Genomic DNA, 17,894 nt, shown 5'->3' on the forward strand with positions numbered 1-17,894 from the left:
CTTATGATCCTAGAGCTTGAGCCCAGTGTCTCAAATAGTCATGCAAGCTCATCTTTTAACTCCCACTCATCTCATTATGTCTATAACTTGGGTTTGTAGCTGTGCTGTTTATATGTCTGACGTGAACACTAAGGATGGTCAGGCTAATGTCAATCTTTTCATTCTTTAAAATGTTAAACATTTTCACGTATTTTTGTTTATAAGAAAAAAAGTAAAACCAGATATAGCCTGTGCATATGCTCATCTTTTGTTATTACGGGACTCCTTTAGCAATACACTTATTTGTGTTGGATGGGCCTATCTTTAATGGATCAGAGAGTTGTTTGTTTTTGTTTTTTGTTTTGGCTTGGTTGTTTATTTTATTATTTTTCATAACTGCCTATACGTGGTTGTTCCCCTCTTTTCTCCCATTTGGCAAAAGACTTCATTATTTCAAATGATATAGCAGCATAATTTTGTGGACAGAATGCTAATTTAAAAATCAAGAAACCTCTCTTCTTATACCTTTTCTGCCTATAATTGTTTTTTGCACTTACTGGGTATTCAACCTATACTAATTAAATACAATTGTATTATCACTGTTGACCTCAGTTTTATCATGTAAAATTGATTTTACATTAAATGTATGGTTACTTATTTTCTAAATCTGCTTTGTGTTAATATGAGAAAAATGAATTGCTATTTTTGGCTTCAGGAATGGCTTCATGTTAGTTGGAAGACATTCTGAAAATGACTTCAAAAGAGTGTTTTCTCCAGGAATATTTTTGTTTGTACTCATTTCATTATTTGTACAATAAATATTTGAGTGCCTTTAATGTTCCAAAGTCTGCCCTAGATAGAACAGTGAACAAAACATCTCAATCCCTGCCCTCCAGGAGCTTAGAGTCTAGTGGGGGAGTGCAGATATTAAACAAAGATAAATATGAGTCAAATATAGGACATGTTAGTGATAAGATCTGATTAGTGGAAGGTGAGGGGAATCAGGGAAGGGGGGATATGAAGGATAAAGTTAAATTTTTAAATAGAGTATCGAGGGAAAGCCTCACTGAGAAGGTGATTTCTGAGTAATAACTGGAAGGAAATGAGGACCATCATACTTTTTTTTCCCTTAATTATATTGTGGTAGTTCTTTGGCTGACAAAACACCCTGATTGCATGGGCTTTGCTAATTGTGAGGGTCAATAAAGAAATTTTTTAAATGATGACACTGTTATGTGTTCTCCTATTCAATTATATTGTACAGGAAGGATTATAGCCATCGAATTAAATGTTGTTTGTTTGCTAATGAACAGTAAAGCATGCAACGAATATAATCTCATGAGTCCGTTTTTATAATTTCTTTGTCAAGTACTTTTTAATTTAACTTGGACATGTTTACATTTTATTTCTTCTGTAGAACCTTTAAAGACCCAGAGGGTTTCAAAAGAGTTGTAAGACCCTAAAGCAATATGTTGTGTCTATTTGGCAGACAAATTTTACCCACTGCTCTTTAATGTTAGATAATCAGTTACACAAAGGTAATTACTCAAAGGATAACATGACTGAGGACAAATTTGGATTAATAACGTCAACATTTCAAGTGTATAACAGTTTGAGTATATTAAGTACCCATTGTTGAAGTATTGAAAATGAGGGAGATGTGTTTTTTTTAAATAGTGCTCTACAAAAATTGGTCTTAACATCTATTTTGTTTATTTGGGTTGCATTTTTCTTTCTGTAGTTCTATAGTATAACAACTTATAATTATAAATAGAAAATTCTAAAACTCTATAAACAAATGAAAGCATGTTAGTAGAATTATGTTGAACAAGTAGCAATGATAAGATATAGTAATTATTGTAATTATGTTTATATGCATATTTACTTGTTCTTTCATTTCTAGTTTTAACAGTTCTTTAGAACATGACATGTAATTTTTTTCTACATATTTACATTTCTATTTTAGTAGGTTGTCCGCATACCTGTTTTGGATAAGTGGCTGATGTCTAAAGTTAATAATCTGTCAACTGAATAGTCCGTTGAAAACAAATTTCAACATGAGAGAGAACTGAACAATAGGAAAAATCCAAAAAAATTTTATTTTAAAATATTAATTATTAAAAATATTTAATTTACTGGTAAAATTTTAAAAACAACATTGCAACAATGGGGGAAAGCAGTCATTTCAACTGTTGGAACTAGAATAATTATATATCCACATTTTAATGAGCCTCAATCCCTACATCATACTACACAAAGATTAATTCAGGGGGACCATATACCTCATTGTTAAAGCTAAAACCATGAAGTTTTTAGAAGAAATCGTAAGAGAATATTTGATGATTTTAGGGGTTGACAGAGGTTACTTAGGACACGTAATTATAAAATTTATTTTAATGATAAAAGCAATTTCATAGAAATTAAAAACTCGTCAAAAAAACCTGTTAAGAAAATCATAGCTTGAGATAAAATATTCGCAAAACCTGAGACAAAGGAATGTTGTTGGTGATATAGACATTTTACAGTTGACCAAAAGCACTTGAAAAGGTGCTGAACCTGTAGCAATTAATATGATTCTTGTTATAGTTTTCTTTTGTTCTTGTACTGAGTTCACTGAGGTTCTTAGATACCTGTGTTTTTATCTCAGGTTGAGTTAAAGACTTAATTTTTCCATCCTGAGGAAAGAAGTAGAAATGCAGTTGTAGTGCATTGTTGGCTTTTAATATAGTTTTTTTGACAGCTCTCTCTGCAGAAGAATGTGTTGAAAGAAAAGGGTGTTAGATTCTTGAAAGTTAGGATGGTTACATAAAATGTTATGTAATAGCTGTACCTGAGTTAAGCATAAAAGGCTTTCTAATTACACGCTCAGATATATGCAGTAAATTTGGTATTAGTTTTCTTTGTCTCTTTACGTATTGATTCTGCTTGAGAATATTAAAATTGTTGGCAGAAATAGTGGATTTCAGTTTTACCATTTTAAGTAGAAAATTATTTTCTGGTCTTCTCCCTCCATTTGAAAATTTAGAAGTACTGTGTTTATAATTATTCAGCTGTATTTGTTGCTGGCTTGTAATACAATAAAAAAATTTTTGTCATTATTAAATTGAATTTGTCCCACAACTCATTGACACTATTCTTTTTTTTTCCAGTTTCTTTTTCCCTATCTGCTTTATTTTGGATAGCTTTTATTGCTATGTGTTGAATTTCACTAATTTTTTGTGCCATGTCTAATCTGATGTTCAATTTTATCTAGTGTATTTTTCATCTCAGACCTTTATTTCTTTAATCTCTAGAAATTCAATTTGGGTCTTTTTTATTTCCTCCATGTTTCTCTTTAACATGTTCATATTTTCCTCTACTTTCTTGAACATACAAAATATATTTACAATAGTTGATACATTGTCTGTCTACTAATTTTATCTTCTGTGTCATTTGGAGTTATGTATTGAATGATTTTTCTTCTCATTATGGGTCACGTGTATATTCCTGCCTTTTTGCATTCTTGAAAATCTTCGACTGGATGCTAGGCACTGAATTTTGCCTTGTTGGGTACTGGATGTTTTTATACTTTTAAAAAATATTCCTGAGTTTTGTTCTGGAATGCAATTAACTTACTAGGAAACCTAGGAGATGGTTTTGATTCTTTTGAGGCTAACTTTGAAGAGCAGCCTTTAATTGCGTACTAATTTTTACCCACTACTGAAGAAATAAAAGATCCTTCTGAGTACCCCACCAGTGCCCCATGTATTATTACAAAGTTTTCTCACTTTGTGTGGTGGGAACAGGAGCTATAACTACACCTGTTTGAGTCCCAAGGATTGTTCTGTTTATTCCTTTCTTGTGGTTCTTCACCCAACATTGGGTAATTTCAGATGCATCTATTGATCAGAACTCAGCTGAAGACTTGAAGGAACCCTCTGCCAAATATCCGGAGCTCTCTCTGTGCTCTCCTTCCGGATGCTCTTCTCAACTGGAGTCTCATCTCAGTTTCAGTCCTTTCCTGTGCTGTGGCTTAGATCCTTCACTCAGTAAGCTGGAGCAGTCAAAGTTCACCTCATAATTTTTAGGAATCACTATCCTGTGCTGCCTGTTCAATATCTGAAAACTTTTTTCATGTATTTTGTTGAGTGTTTTAGTTCTGTAAGATAGAAGAGTACATCTCGTCCCTATTAACTTCATTTGGACAGGAAGTGGAAGGCCGCAGTTTCTCCAGCTTTTAATTTCTTACTAGAGACTTTTTGTCCCCCACCAAGAGTCTGTTCAGAGACAGGCTTCCATTCACTTATTATTTTCAAAGATGTGTCACTCAACATCGTTTATCACCAGGAAAATGCTAATTAATACCACAATGAAATACCACTATATACCTACTGGAATGGGTAACATTAAAAACTGACACCAAAATGTTGGCAAGGATGTGAGGCATCTGGAACACTCATACGTTGTGGTACAGCCACATTAGAAATGATATAACCACTTCATAAAAAGTTCTAGCATTTCGTATAAAACTAAAAATAGACTTACCCCAGCAATTCTATACTTGCTTACCCAAGTGAAATAAAAATGCATTCACAAAAAGACTGGTAAGTATATTTATAGCAGCTTTATTCTTAATAGCCCCAGACTGGAAGCAACCTAAGTGTCCCATCAATAGTAGAGTAGATCAATGCACTGGTATGTGGGTACAATGGAACACTTCGGCATAGAACTACATGCATAGTGACTTCCTTACAAATAGTACAGTGTAGAAGGGAAAAAGTAGCTAACCTGAACAGCGCAGGAACCTGACAAACATCACCTCAGTCAAGTGACTCACATCAACAGTAAGTTACATTAATACAATGTGATGAGAATGGCACTTTACCTCAGTTGTCTTCCTCAAAACCAATAACACCTTTCTAATCATGAGAAAACCATTAGAAAAATGGCAGCTGAGAGAATTTGCAAAATACCTGACCAGTACTCAGAACTTCTAATAATACCAAAATAAGGAAATTCTGAGAAACTTAGAGCCTAGAGGAGACTAAGGAGACATGAAGACTAAATGTAATGTATCCTTCGTAGGATCCTGGAAGAGAAAAAGGACTTTGGGTGAAAACTAAGGAAATTTGAATGAAGTATGATCTTAGGTTGTAATGAATCAGTACTGGTTCATTAGTTGTGATAAATGTGCCATCCTAATGTAAGACAGGAGCAACAGAGGGGTGTATGGAGCTCTCTGTACTAACTTAGCAATTTTTCTCTAAATCTAAAACTAGTAAAAGTTTATTTTAAAAATACATATGAAGTTTATGAGTTATTAAAATGTTATAAATACTGGACTCCAGGAATGCCGAGTGAGAACAGAGCTCATAGGTTCTGAATGTAGTGGAGTATTTGCTCTTCTGTAGCCAGATAAGGAGAATAGGACAATGTAATAAGTTTTCTTGAAGCTAAATTAATACAATTGAAAGGATTGTTCTTCTAAGATTGCTTCTAGAGTTTGTAATGTTAAAATATCTTTTGCTTTGAAATGATGCTAGTAGATTTGATCTATCAATAATGAAATACCACTACAATAAAAAGTTGATTATTCCTGAAATCAAAAAGTCTGAGAGCCAGAGCATTTACCAATTCCTGAAAACTTTCAGAAACTTGCTCCTCCTGTTTGGTCAAGCCAAAATACTATTATTGCTTTATGGTGTTTCTCTTAAATCTACCTCTACATATTTTTAAGACTCTAGATGGGTTTCTGATACTTTCTGACACCATTAAGCAAAGGAAAAAAGCAGAAGAACCAAGTAAAATAAAAGCAAGGATATCCCACAATCTCATCTGGCATCCAGTGGTAAAAGGAAATGCTAGGATCTTCCACAATTCAGAATCCAAGGAAAGAACTCATTTTTTGTCTAATCAATGAGGTAGAAAATGAAGACCCTGCAGAATATGGCACCCTCAGGGCAATGGATTCAGAAGGTGAGTGGTAGAAATCTGCATAACAGAACCCAGTAAGGTTCATCGTGGGTTGTTATGTTTTAGGGTGGAGTGAGCTGGGGTGTTTTCTTCCTAGATTACAAGGTTGGAACTTGCGCTGACTAACCTTTTGAGGTTATCTGAAAATTTCAACCTCCATCAATTTCTGCAAGTGCTATTGCCTGTGTGGTAACAGTTAAGTTAAAAAAGCAAGGCCAAGTTCCAAGTGTTTTCATTGATAATCATACGTCTATAAACTAAGTGTATGTTTTAGTGATGTGTATCCTTCAAATGTGCATTAGTTTTCAGAGTAAACATTTAGTAGTTAATATTTGCCACTGTAATGCTGTGCATTTAAATGTGAACAAGACAGTCTGCTCTGAAGTAGCTTAACCTAGTTAAAACAAGGTTGCCATATGGAGTGGTAAATGCTTTGTTAAGGACTAATATAAATTTGGTTTTTAGGGAAAACTTTATAATAAAGGACAAAAGCTGCCTTGAAAGTTGGAGTTTGTGTCGCTGAATTTTTGAATGTTAAGAAAATGAAGATGTTAGGAGTTATCAGTACTCGTAATGTTAAGAATAATCAAGGCAGGGAATTCAAACTTAGCAGTTGGAATAATACTGAAAGTTACATTCTAGAATTATAGATGTGGGGATAGCAGGAAACATTTAAACCACTATTTTTGAAGTCTGGGGATCTGAATTATAAGCGCTTTGAGCAGGGTTTCTTATTCATAAGATAAAGGAGAAAATAGATGGTCTGTCTCAGTGTCTTTCCAAAAATTCTTCATCTTTGTCGTTGCTAATGAAACAAAACAGAAAACACTAAATCTATAGAGCATACGTTTATCCAGAGAAAGCTAGAGGAGCCTAGAGGTGGGCTTTAGATTAGAGACAGTGAAAGAAGGGATGAGATTCGTTCTGCAAAGAGAGGCCATCTAAGAGTCCACATTCAGCCCCAAGGCAAACACCATGTGATGGTGTCAGAAGAAGAAAATTATTTGCTACTAGGCAAAATGAAGAAAGGTATAGCCGCTGTTTTTCTGAATCTTATCAATTTTAACATTTGTAGTTGTTTAAGACAACTAAACTCAGACATCTTCCTCGGTTGCACTGCTCCAGAGGTTAAATGTTGTTAGATTGGCTGGCGCTTCCAGCCAGGAGGAAGTTGAATTACAGATACGTTTTGTGAGGTATGTTTATGTATTTTACTGTCACTTCCATGGATAGTTACTGCTGGCCATTCAAGTATAGGACTGGTTTTTAGAATATAGCCAACTCCCACTGTGCCGACTCATCCAGCATCATGTCATGAGGTGCTGGGCCAGAGATGTGTCACCTAATAAAAATTGCATTATTTTTCTGGATTTTCTAACATCTGTATTTTCAGTGTTATAATTGTGTTTTGATATGATTTTCATTCTAAGTAACCACTTTTTAACGTAATTTTATATACATAATTACGTATTTTTCTTGAGAATCCCCCTAAATTGTTTATGTTTCAGGATCCACAAAACCTGAATCTGCCCATGTTTAATTCATCTAATGGGACTTTAACTCATTCACCCTTCTGCTCCAATAATCAGTCAATCAAACAAACAGTAAATTTGTCCGTCTGGCTGCTGATGTACAGAAATACAAGAAGGTAAATTTTTTATTTTGCGTTTAGACATACAAATCTTTAAAAAGTAACTCCCTGGTTGAGGTAGTGTTTTCACCTGCCTTATGTAACCAATTGTTCGAAAATTCTGTCTACCATAGAGTTCATTTTTTGTTTAATGCTGAGAGAGGATGAGAGGCACAGTAATGGTTCTAGGATGAGGCTACATTGTCAACCAGGAGGTAAGTAGGCCAGAAAAAGGAGACTGAGAACTTAGAAAACCTTGCCCAGCCACATCCCTATTTATCATAAGCCTGACAGTTACAAAGAAGCTGTGGACAAAGGAACCGGCCCTCAGTAGTGAACTTATAGCTGCCAGTGACCCTAGAAGCTAGGCTGGATTTTAGGAAGCTGCCTTCAGAGACCACGTAGCAAGGGGATAACTATTTAAAAATAATTCTTTAAGCCTCCTGAGAGGTGTGGCAGCTTTTCTAGACTTGACTTTTCTCAGATGAATGGGAAAATTGTTAAAACAGTTGGCATGTGGATTGGACAGATTGCCGACCAATGTAAGACGAGGTTTAGGTGAGTGAGCTTTGAGGGTTACTTTGTAAGTAAGAATATGTAAGTGAGGATCTAGGGAAGGTAAGACACATTGATTCAAATCCCAGCCATACTACTTGATGTGGCCCAGTTTCCTCTGCTGTGTCACGAGAATAACAGTACCTTCCATAGAGGTTGTCATACAAATAAAACATAATCAATGACTGACGCATAGAAGATCAGGAGTTCATAATCTCGGGTACGTACACAAATGACCTTGAGAAGGGAGAGTGCTCAGCAGACTCCTTAAAACTTCATGCAAATGTTGGTGTGTGTGAACATTTTGAAGAAGTGCTTCTTAAATTTCATCAAATTCTCAAAGAGATCTGTGACTAAAAGTAGGTTAAGAATCATTGAAATAAAAGCTCATTTATGTTCGAAAATGAATTGCAAAGGGAAAGGTCTGATATTCCTTAGAAGTAAAATAGTCATCAAAAAGAAAAAGAGCTGTTAAAGAAGAAAGATTATAATGGGAAAGTAATCAAATTGAGATTGATTATGAAGTAATTATATATTTGTACTGAGTAGTCAGTACTATTCTTGCTTTGTAAATATATTTCTATTTCTGTGCTGAAGAGTATAAAATACCTTCTTTTGTCATGCCATGAAAATACGGTTGACATTTTCAGTGCAAATAATTTTTAAAAGCATGGGCGTGGAAGTTGAAAAATTAAGGACATAGTCCTGGCCCTATATCTTAAAAATTCTGTGAATTTGGCAAGTTATTTACCGCAGTTTCTCTAAGTGTAAAATAGTGATAAACAACTTCTTAGCAACGTTTTAAAAATTGACTAAGTAAAAATATGTTGAATTTCTTTGAGGGAGGGAACTATGTAAAATCAAGGTGTTGCAGCATATTTTTCTTTCAAAATTCACTCTGCATTTTAACAATGATATCTCAGGAAATTTATTTTAATCATTTATTGAGCTTAAACTATTGGAATCTGTACTTGAAAGTCCTTTGGTATTGATGGTTGAAATCATAAATCATCTCTTTGCATGTCTAGGGGGTTTGGGACAGCTGTATCATGCCAGTGACATCCTATTGCCAAAGTCCAAAATCCCCAAGCCCCGTAGCACACACTCATTCACCATCACCCAGCTAATCCTGGGCATCATTGTATTCTTAGCATAAAGATCACCTTCTTAAGGGGTCTGACTCTCCCCTTAGTTGAACAGCTTCCTCTCTTGCACTTACAATTACTTGTTCAACTCTTGTTTTCCCTGCCAGACTATCAGCACCAGGTGGCAAGAACTGAGTTTTTCTTTCTATTATATTTCTAGAACTTAACAAGTAGCCTGTTTTACAGCAAGCCTTTTAAAAAAAGATTGTTATCATTAGTTATTTTGAAACTATCTTAAATTGACAGCAAAGTTTCAAGTACAGTACAAATGTTTTTTTAAAAAATTTGCTGAACTATTTGATAGTGAATTGCTCACAAAATGCCTCTTCACTTCCTATTACTTTAGTGTGCTATCTTGCCAAACAAGGACATTCTCCTATGTAATGACAATATAACCATCAAAATCAGGAATTTTATACTAATACATGACTTCCATTTACACTCGAGACCACAGTCAAGTTTTGCCAGTTGTCACAATAATGGCCTTTATTGTAATCCAGTGCAGAATCAGTCACTGAATTAAGTTATTATGTCACTATTCCAGTCTTTCAGTCTAAAATAGCACCTTCATTTGTTCTTGGCTTTCACGGCCATAACCCTTTTGAAGACTTTAGGTCAGTTATTTTATAGGATGGCCCTTAATTTGGATTTGTCCAATATTTTCTTACGAGGAAATTCAGGTTATTTAATTTTGGCAGGGTTATTACAGACATACACACCTTGCTTTTCTCATTGTATCCTATCAGCTGACACATACTTACTGATGATGTTCACTTTATCCCTTTATTAAGATGATGTCTGCCACTGTAAAAAATTTCTTTATCCTTTTTAATAAGTATTTTGTAGAGAGGTGCCTTGAAACTCTAAATATCTTGATTCTTACCAAGTTTACAATTTACTAATTTCTTTAAATTATATGAACTCATGGTTATTAAATGTGTCATTATCTGTCACTGTCATTTGATGCTCATATTGTCCCACATTTTGCCATTAGAAGTTCCTCCAATGACCTTTTGACATGTCCCCATTATCCTTTGGGCACTTCCTTTCTTTCCAGCACAGCGAGACATCCCAGACTCATTGCATTTTCCCTAATCTGGAATCCGTCATTTCTCTAAGAAACCCTGGTTTCCTTTAGTGGAAAGTGGTATTTAGAAATCATGAGTTGTACATTTAGTTATGTTTTATTGCTTTTGGATTGTCATTGTTCCCAGGCCCTCTCAGTGAGAGTGGACACAGCTATGAAATATTCATATGTGAATGCACACACACAACACACATGAAAACATGCAGACATACATACACATTTACAATTATGTTGATCTTCAAATCCAGCAATATATATTGACAATCATGGGGCTGTCCCCCAGGCATGTATACTTTTCTCAGCCCACCTGATGCTTTAAGGACTGCATTGCTCAGAAAGGGAGGTAGCAAATCAAAGATTACTTTTTAAATGTCTGAATAAAAGCTAACTAGATGTTACTGACTTTTGTTTCAAGTTCCTCTGTGTTTTTTCTCTTTCCAGACTAGTCTGCATTTCTCTGGGACTATGATAGGGAGAGTTCTGCTTTGTAAGAAGAAGGATATGAAAAAGAGTCAGTGCTTTCTTTTATCAAAAGTTTTTATATTAGTTTAGCTCAGTAGTTCTCAACTGGAGCACTATTCACATTTTGGCAGGAAATTCTTTATTGTAGGGTGGTCCCCCATGCTATTAAGATGTTTTGTATCTCTGACTCTCCACTCACTGTTGCCATCAGAGCTCCGCCCCACCTCGCTAAAATACTTGGAATAACAAAAGCAAGAACAAAGCACTTGTATGCAGTTCCAGCTGCCTCCTAGAAAGCCATCCTTCCCCTACCTGAGAATCCCTTTGCAGTTTGTGTAATAGCTGTTTCCTAATACATTCTTAGGTTCATACTAGTAATTCACATGAAAACTCAGAGAACACTGTGAGTGTAGAATACAGTGAGAAGACATTGTCAGTGTCGTCTACGTCAACTGGGTTAGTCTTGTTAAATCAACGCTCTTTTGATCAATAAAAATTACATGCAAAAAAAAAAGAACAAAACTAAGAAGAATAACTTGAAGGTCTTCAGGAATTGATTAAATAAAATATTACATTTGTTGAAAAAAATTAACATGCTTTTTGGTTTGGTAAATATCCCCCGTTGATTCTATTTTGGGTTCTGAGGCCTAAAGCCCAATGCTGTTTGTAAAGAGGTTTTCTTCTGTCGTTGAAATGTCTCTTAGATTAGCTGATGTGAGCCATAAATACAAAGTTGTCTGAAGCAACTGGGTTATTGTTGAAGGCCCCAGTGCCATATTTGAAATGCATGTTATTAGCTCTTTAGCTGTCTATTTTCATAGGAATGGTAGGTTGTTTGGGTTTAGGTAAGTCAGCTTCTAGTTAATAGGACTAACTCAGCAGGGCTAACTAGAAAGGAATTGAGGGCCACCCGTGTCTGTCACACCTGCTGATATGCAGGCGACGCTGCCCTTGCCCTGATTACACAAGGATAGGCCAGGGCCCACAGGCTGTTGGGACAAGTTTATTCCCCTTCACCATTGGTGTGGACAGCACAGTGGGAAGAAACCATATCCTTCAACTAGCGATCTGTTTCTTCCCACTGTCTTAGTTTGTTTGGGTAGCTATAACAGAATTCCATAGACTGGGTAGCTTATATATAAACAGTAGAAATTCATTTCTCATGGTCCTGGAGGCTGGAAGACCAAGAGCAGGATGCCAGCATGGTCAAGTTCCAGTGAGGGCCCTCTTTTAGGTTACAGACTGCTGTCCTCTGTCTTCACTTGGCAGGAGGAAAGAGCTCTCTGGGATCTTTTACAAGGGCCCTAATCCCACCCATGAAGGCCCCACCTTCATCACCTAATTACTTCCCAAAGGCTCTGTCCACTAATACCATTACATTGGGGGTTAGGGTTTTCACACATGAATTGGGGGGTGCGGGGGGGGGGGGCAGGAATGCAAACATTAAGTCCGTTGCACACTGGGACTCATTAAGAGCCTGCTTGTGTTTTGCCCTTATGATTTGAGTCGTTTTTTATAGTAGGAAAAAGTCTAATTCCATCAACTATACAAATATTAGAAGGGGAAATAAAGTTCACCCCATGCTATGTTTGAAAAAAATGAAGCACCTTAGACTGAGAATAGGCTCTGTATGAACAATGGGTGCACCTGTTCTTCTGGGTAGAACCCGTCACTTACCAAATATGTAAGTGCTTCCCCACACTTCACAGCTCTCTTGGAGTTAGGCAGGGACATGTCAGCCATGTTAGGCAGGCTGGTTTTGTCAACTAATGTGACTGAAGTGATGTGTCGCCGCAGCCTCACGTTTGTAAGGATATGTTCATCTTGTATGCGTCCTTTTCAAGGGAACTAAATTTGAGTTGTGCTAAAACAACGTAGAATGTTTCTAAGATAATTTTCAACTGCCCCAGGAAATGGAAGACTTTATTGCACTGGTATAACCCCTTTGTGTACAAACTAATGTGTGATTTTGTTTGGTTTGGGTGTGAACAACTTTGAACCAGGGTTGATATGATCCATTAGCTAGAAGGACCTAATCTGAATGAGATTGATTCAGTAATTTAAAGACAAAAGTAAACTGGAAAATTGTGTCAACAGGACAGTGTTTTAGTGCTCTTCAGTTAGTGGTTTAAACCATCAGAAATTTAACTCAAAGAGAAAGTCATACACTATAAAATGCATAATCCACTACACGTTATTTCAAGGGCACACCAAAGGCTGCATTAGCAGGCTCTTGTCGGTACCTATGAGTTGGCCTCTTTCAGTTCATTTAGGATCCTGGACAGATTTAATGCATACACACACACACACACACACACACACACACACACACACAACCATTTAGGGTATCTTATCGCAAGCCAAATATTTTTTCATCTGAGAACTTTTTAGATTTTTAATTACTTGGTGCTTTTGAAAAATGAAGATTTTGTACATTGTGTCCTTATGACCATTTTTTTTTTTTGCACTTCGTGAACAACAAAAACAAAGAGAAAAAACACAGAACAATTTCACACCTAAAAGGGAAGGAGTTGATTACTGTCATTTTGATGATGTGCCTTTTATACGTTTGCAGTGGTTAAGAAAGACTTTATGGTTTGGAGCATGAGCACTTTAAAGTGATTCAAAATTATTGAAGAGCTACAAATTTTATAAAGTGCTTCAATTTGTTACTGACTAGAGCGGCAATGGAACGATTCAGCAGAGCTTTTAGTACTATGCACAGCCTGCAAATGCTCTCCTAATCTTCCCAGGTGTCACTGTTTTGCACGTGGGGGCTCTGAATGTTCCTGCCCAGAGACGCGCCACCCCTAACAGCCTCAGAGCCTCTGTTCTGGAGACCTCTGTGCCACAAAAGCAGCACTCACACGTGGCCGTGTGATCTTGGTAATGCTGCAAACTCCCAAGCAGCCTTCTGTTACCTGGCTTTGCTAGAATTAAAAACTGTTGGTCTAAAGGAATTGCTGGACTATTGGTCACTTAATTTGGTGGCTGGATGGGCATAGGTACATGGGGAATGGAAAATAAGTGGGATAAGGGTGGGTAAGGTGGCTCAGACACTACAAAATGAGAAAATCACCTTTAGTCTCTTTGAGATAACGCAAGAAACTATCATTTAAAAAGTTGATGGTTTTGAGAGACACTAAAACTTTAAGAGCAGGTTTTAATTATTTCTGCTTTGCCATCAGCTTGCGTTATTTTCTGGACCTTGATTTGCATGTTTTAGAGGAACGGTAAGTAAGCCTTGCTCTGTCAAATGGGGAAAAATAAGGCATAATCTTTGAAATGTAAAATGGCCAGGTGGCTTAGATATTGACTTCTAATACAGGATTCCACTAAAGCATATGTATAATTTTGCCTTTTAAAATGGATTTACACAGCTGAAATGCTTCCTGAATAGCACATGGCTCCTCCATGTGATGGCTATAAATGGCACAATACTTTGTTTCTGTAGAACTAGAGTTGTCAGGCTCAACTAGTTTATTAAGGAAAAGGCAATCTTAAATCAGAACAATGCTAAATGCATAAAAGTTCAAAGCCATAACCAATTCAGGAGTGGGGGCTGGGCATGTAGCAGGTCTTTAGTGAGACATTAAGAGTGTCTGAGAAAACCTTGGTCTGTGTCGTTACCTCACACAGATGACCTTTGCCAGAGCTGAGGTGAGTCCACATTTCCAGGACTCTTACCTACCTTACTAGTATGCTTTTTAACACCATGCTGGTGATCATTCATTCTATTTAAAAGTATGATGCACCCTTTTAGAAGAGGACCTTACATGTTAGAATATAGCTTACAATTTATAAAAGCAACACATTATTCCAGTTTTTGTGAATAAGGAATAGAGAATTTGCATTGCAATTTATTAATATAATTAAGTGCCCATCACTCCAAAATTGAAAGCATTTCTCTCTGTCTGGTTGTCTTGGTGGAGAGTTTCCCATGAATGCCTCTTATATCATGTAAAATATGAAATGAGACTGATTTCTGACAAGATCCAAAAATTCAGTGCCAAAATATGGTAAGGCAGAAAGTCCAGTTCATCATACTTCCTCAAGTAGAACAGTGGAAAGATTATATGTCATTTTAGGATCAGAAATTTCTAGGGAAACAAATGTCTGCTTTCCTTCCCTTTTTTCCTTAAATGAATTAATATCTGCAAAGAACTTAGAGTGCTTGACTATTATTTTATCACTTGTTTTATTATTTCCTCCCCTTCTTTCCTTGCTTACATTGTTTCTCCAAATAGTCATATGTGTCCCTATCTTTTTTTGAGATGCTGTTTTCTCATATCAGGAAAATTAGAATTGATGGTGACTTCCACCTCTCTGTTCTGAAGGGCTCCCAATAATACTGTTTCAAATGTGTACACTGACCCACGCTGAGTGTCACAATCTGGCCCTGGCAGTGCTCTGTTGGGGAATTTCAGCCAGATTCATTTAGTTCTGCCTGATCCACTTTGTGGTTTATTTGATTAAAATGCAAGAGATGTTTATAAACAGAAAATTAAAATATTCAGGCATTGTGTCTTCAGTAAGAAAAATCTTAGCTACAAGTTGAAATCGCCAAAACTTAATAAAATAATCAGGAATGGGAGTTATTTGTCTTAATTTCCAAAGGAGATGGTTAATAGTAAGTAAAGGGACATTTGCATATTGAATTAGTTAATACTTTAATTCAGGTCCAATGCCAAGCAGATATGGTATAAAACTAACTGTGCCTCAATGTTATTTTATATCCCAAGATGATTATTTCTAAATTTCCATTCAGTAACTTTCTTAGAGTTGATCTAAGAATGAAAGTTCATCTGCCTTTAGTGCTTCTTTATGAAACTTTTTTTTTGATTCTGTAAGTTAGGCACTTGTTTTTAAGTTAAATACATTGAGCGCAAACATTTTATAAGCTGGATATTATTTTGATTAAACCTTATGCCATGGAAAGCTCTTTCCTTCTCATTTCTATCTGTCAAAATCCTATCCCTCATTTTCTACTGGATATTGCAATCGTCCTGGCTTAAAGCAATCTCCCTCCTTTGAATGCCTATCATTGCACTTGCAGCTCCCCCCTATGATATTTATCACACACTGGAGACTCTTATTCTTAATACATCTTAGTAATTTCCCAAACCTAAGTGTCAGTTTTAGAACCTTGTGTGGACACGTAATTCATTTAGCATTTATTCGATGCCTGTATCAGTTGATCACAATGCAAGAGCTATAATAGGCACTGGAGATGCAGTGGTGAAAAACAGACATGACCATAGCCCCTGTGGAGCTGATCTCTAAGGTGAATAAATTAACTAGGGTTAAAGAATGTGTGTCATTTGCAGTAACAAGTTTAATGCTATGAATATTGTGAGAGTGCTGAAGATAGTTTTGAGGAAGGATCTAAGACTGTGTTTGTTGATAAACATACATCTAGTAATGAAATACCAACTGTTGGTGTGTATGCTTTTGCTACAAGGTAGGATTTTCTAGTTTCTTCAAGTGGCTTTTGAAAAGATGTGTGGTATAAATAAATTTCAGAAAACCAACATTGTCTTTTCTAGGCTCATACTGCTACCATAGGACCCCGTAGAAATAAGTATTTCATATCCATTTCACGTTATGAAGCATAGGCTTGAAAAAGAAAGAGTTATGTTTGGTCATTCAAATCATCAAAGATTGTCTTAGAAGTAACTATCTTTTCAATTTATACTGTAAATTAAACTCAGCTTCATGATTGAGAAGAAACTGCCAATAAAAAGCAATAAATCGGGTATAGCATAAAAGACATATAGACAATATTAAAAATTATTTAATTGTTATAAACATAAGTTTCTGGTTGAATATGGCAGTCTGACCTTCCTAGAACATTAATAGATTACAGAAAACTATCTTTAAATGTATAAAAGAACATAAGAGTCTAACAGCAAAAGAGAAATTTTGAAAAAAGTTCTGGAAGTTGAAAAATGGATGGAGGAGTGTCAATTGATGGGAAGAGCAGCCATTATCTAGAACGTGTGCAGATGTGACAACAGGCAAAGGGGGGGCCAGTTTAACCTGTGAGACCCCGAAAGTCTCAGAAATGATTCAGGGGCATGAGAGGCCCGCACCCCAGTATGTAGAGGAAAGGCCTTTTACCATTTCTCAGACAAATAAAGGACCTTCTCTAGAAAAATTGCCAAACTTGGTTCAGGGAAGCTTGTGCAGGCATTGACACCCAGAGCAAAGACCTGAGTTTTTGCTAGTATGTGATCTTCAATAAAATGGCCAGCTTCCCAGTCACATTTCATTAATTGAACTGTCAGTAAATAAGACCCTACCTGGGTTGAGAGAGCTACCAGTCAGTCATTTTACTATATCCTAGTTGTAAGCAGTAGCCAAATATCTCTAATCATTTGAGAAAAGCCAACAACAGGAATCAAAAAGGCCAAGAAAACCAGTCATGAAAAAAGAGCAATGGACAAGGAGACAACAGCACCCTGAAGGAAACAGGTAACTCAGGAATGCCCTCACCAAAATCTTTACAAATTCTAATTCATACCACAGAAATAATAGAAAATGGATCAGTAAAATAGGAATACACTGCTGTTGGGCCGGCCCAGTGGCTCAGGCGGGTGGAGCTCCATGCTCCTAACTCTGAAAGCTGCCGGTTCGATTCCCACATGGCTCAGTGGGCTCTCAACCACAATGTTTTCAGTTCGATTCATCGACTCCCTCAAGGGATGGTGGGCAGTGCCCTCTGCAACTAAAGATTGAACACGGCACCTTGAGCTGAGCTGGCACTGAGCTCCCAGATGGCTCGGTTGGTTGGAGCACGTTCTTTCAACCACAAGGTTGCTGGTTCGACTCCCGCAAAGGATGGTGGGCTGCGCCCCCTGCAACTAGCAATGGCAACTGGCCCTGGAGCTGAGCTGCGCCCTCCACAACTAAGACTGGAAGGACAACAACTTGAAGCTGAACGGTACCCACCACAACTAAGATTGAATGGACAACAACTTGACTTGGAAAAATCAAAAAAAAGTCCTGAAAGTGCAACACACTGTTCCCCAATAACGTCCTGTTCCCCTTCCCCAATAAAATATTTTTTTAAAAAAAGAAAAAA

Source organism: Rhinolophus hipposideros (assembly GCF_964194185.1).
Source record: "Rhinolophus hipposideros genome assembly, chromosome: 7".
Taxonomy (NCBI): domain Eukaryota; kingdom Metazoa; phylum Chordata; class Mammalia; order Chiroptera; family Rhinolophidae; genus Rhinolophus; species Rhinolophus hipposideros.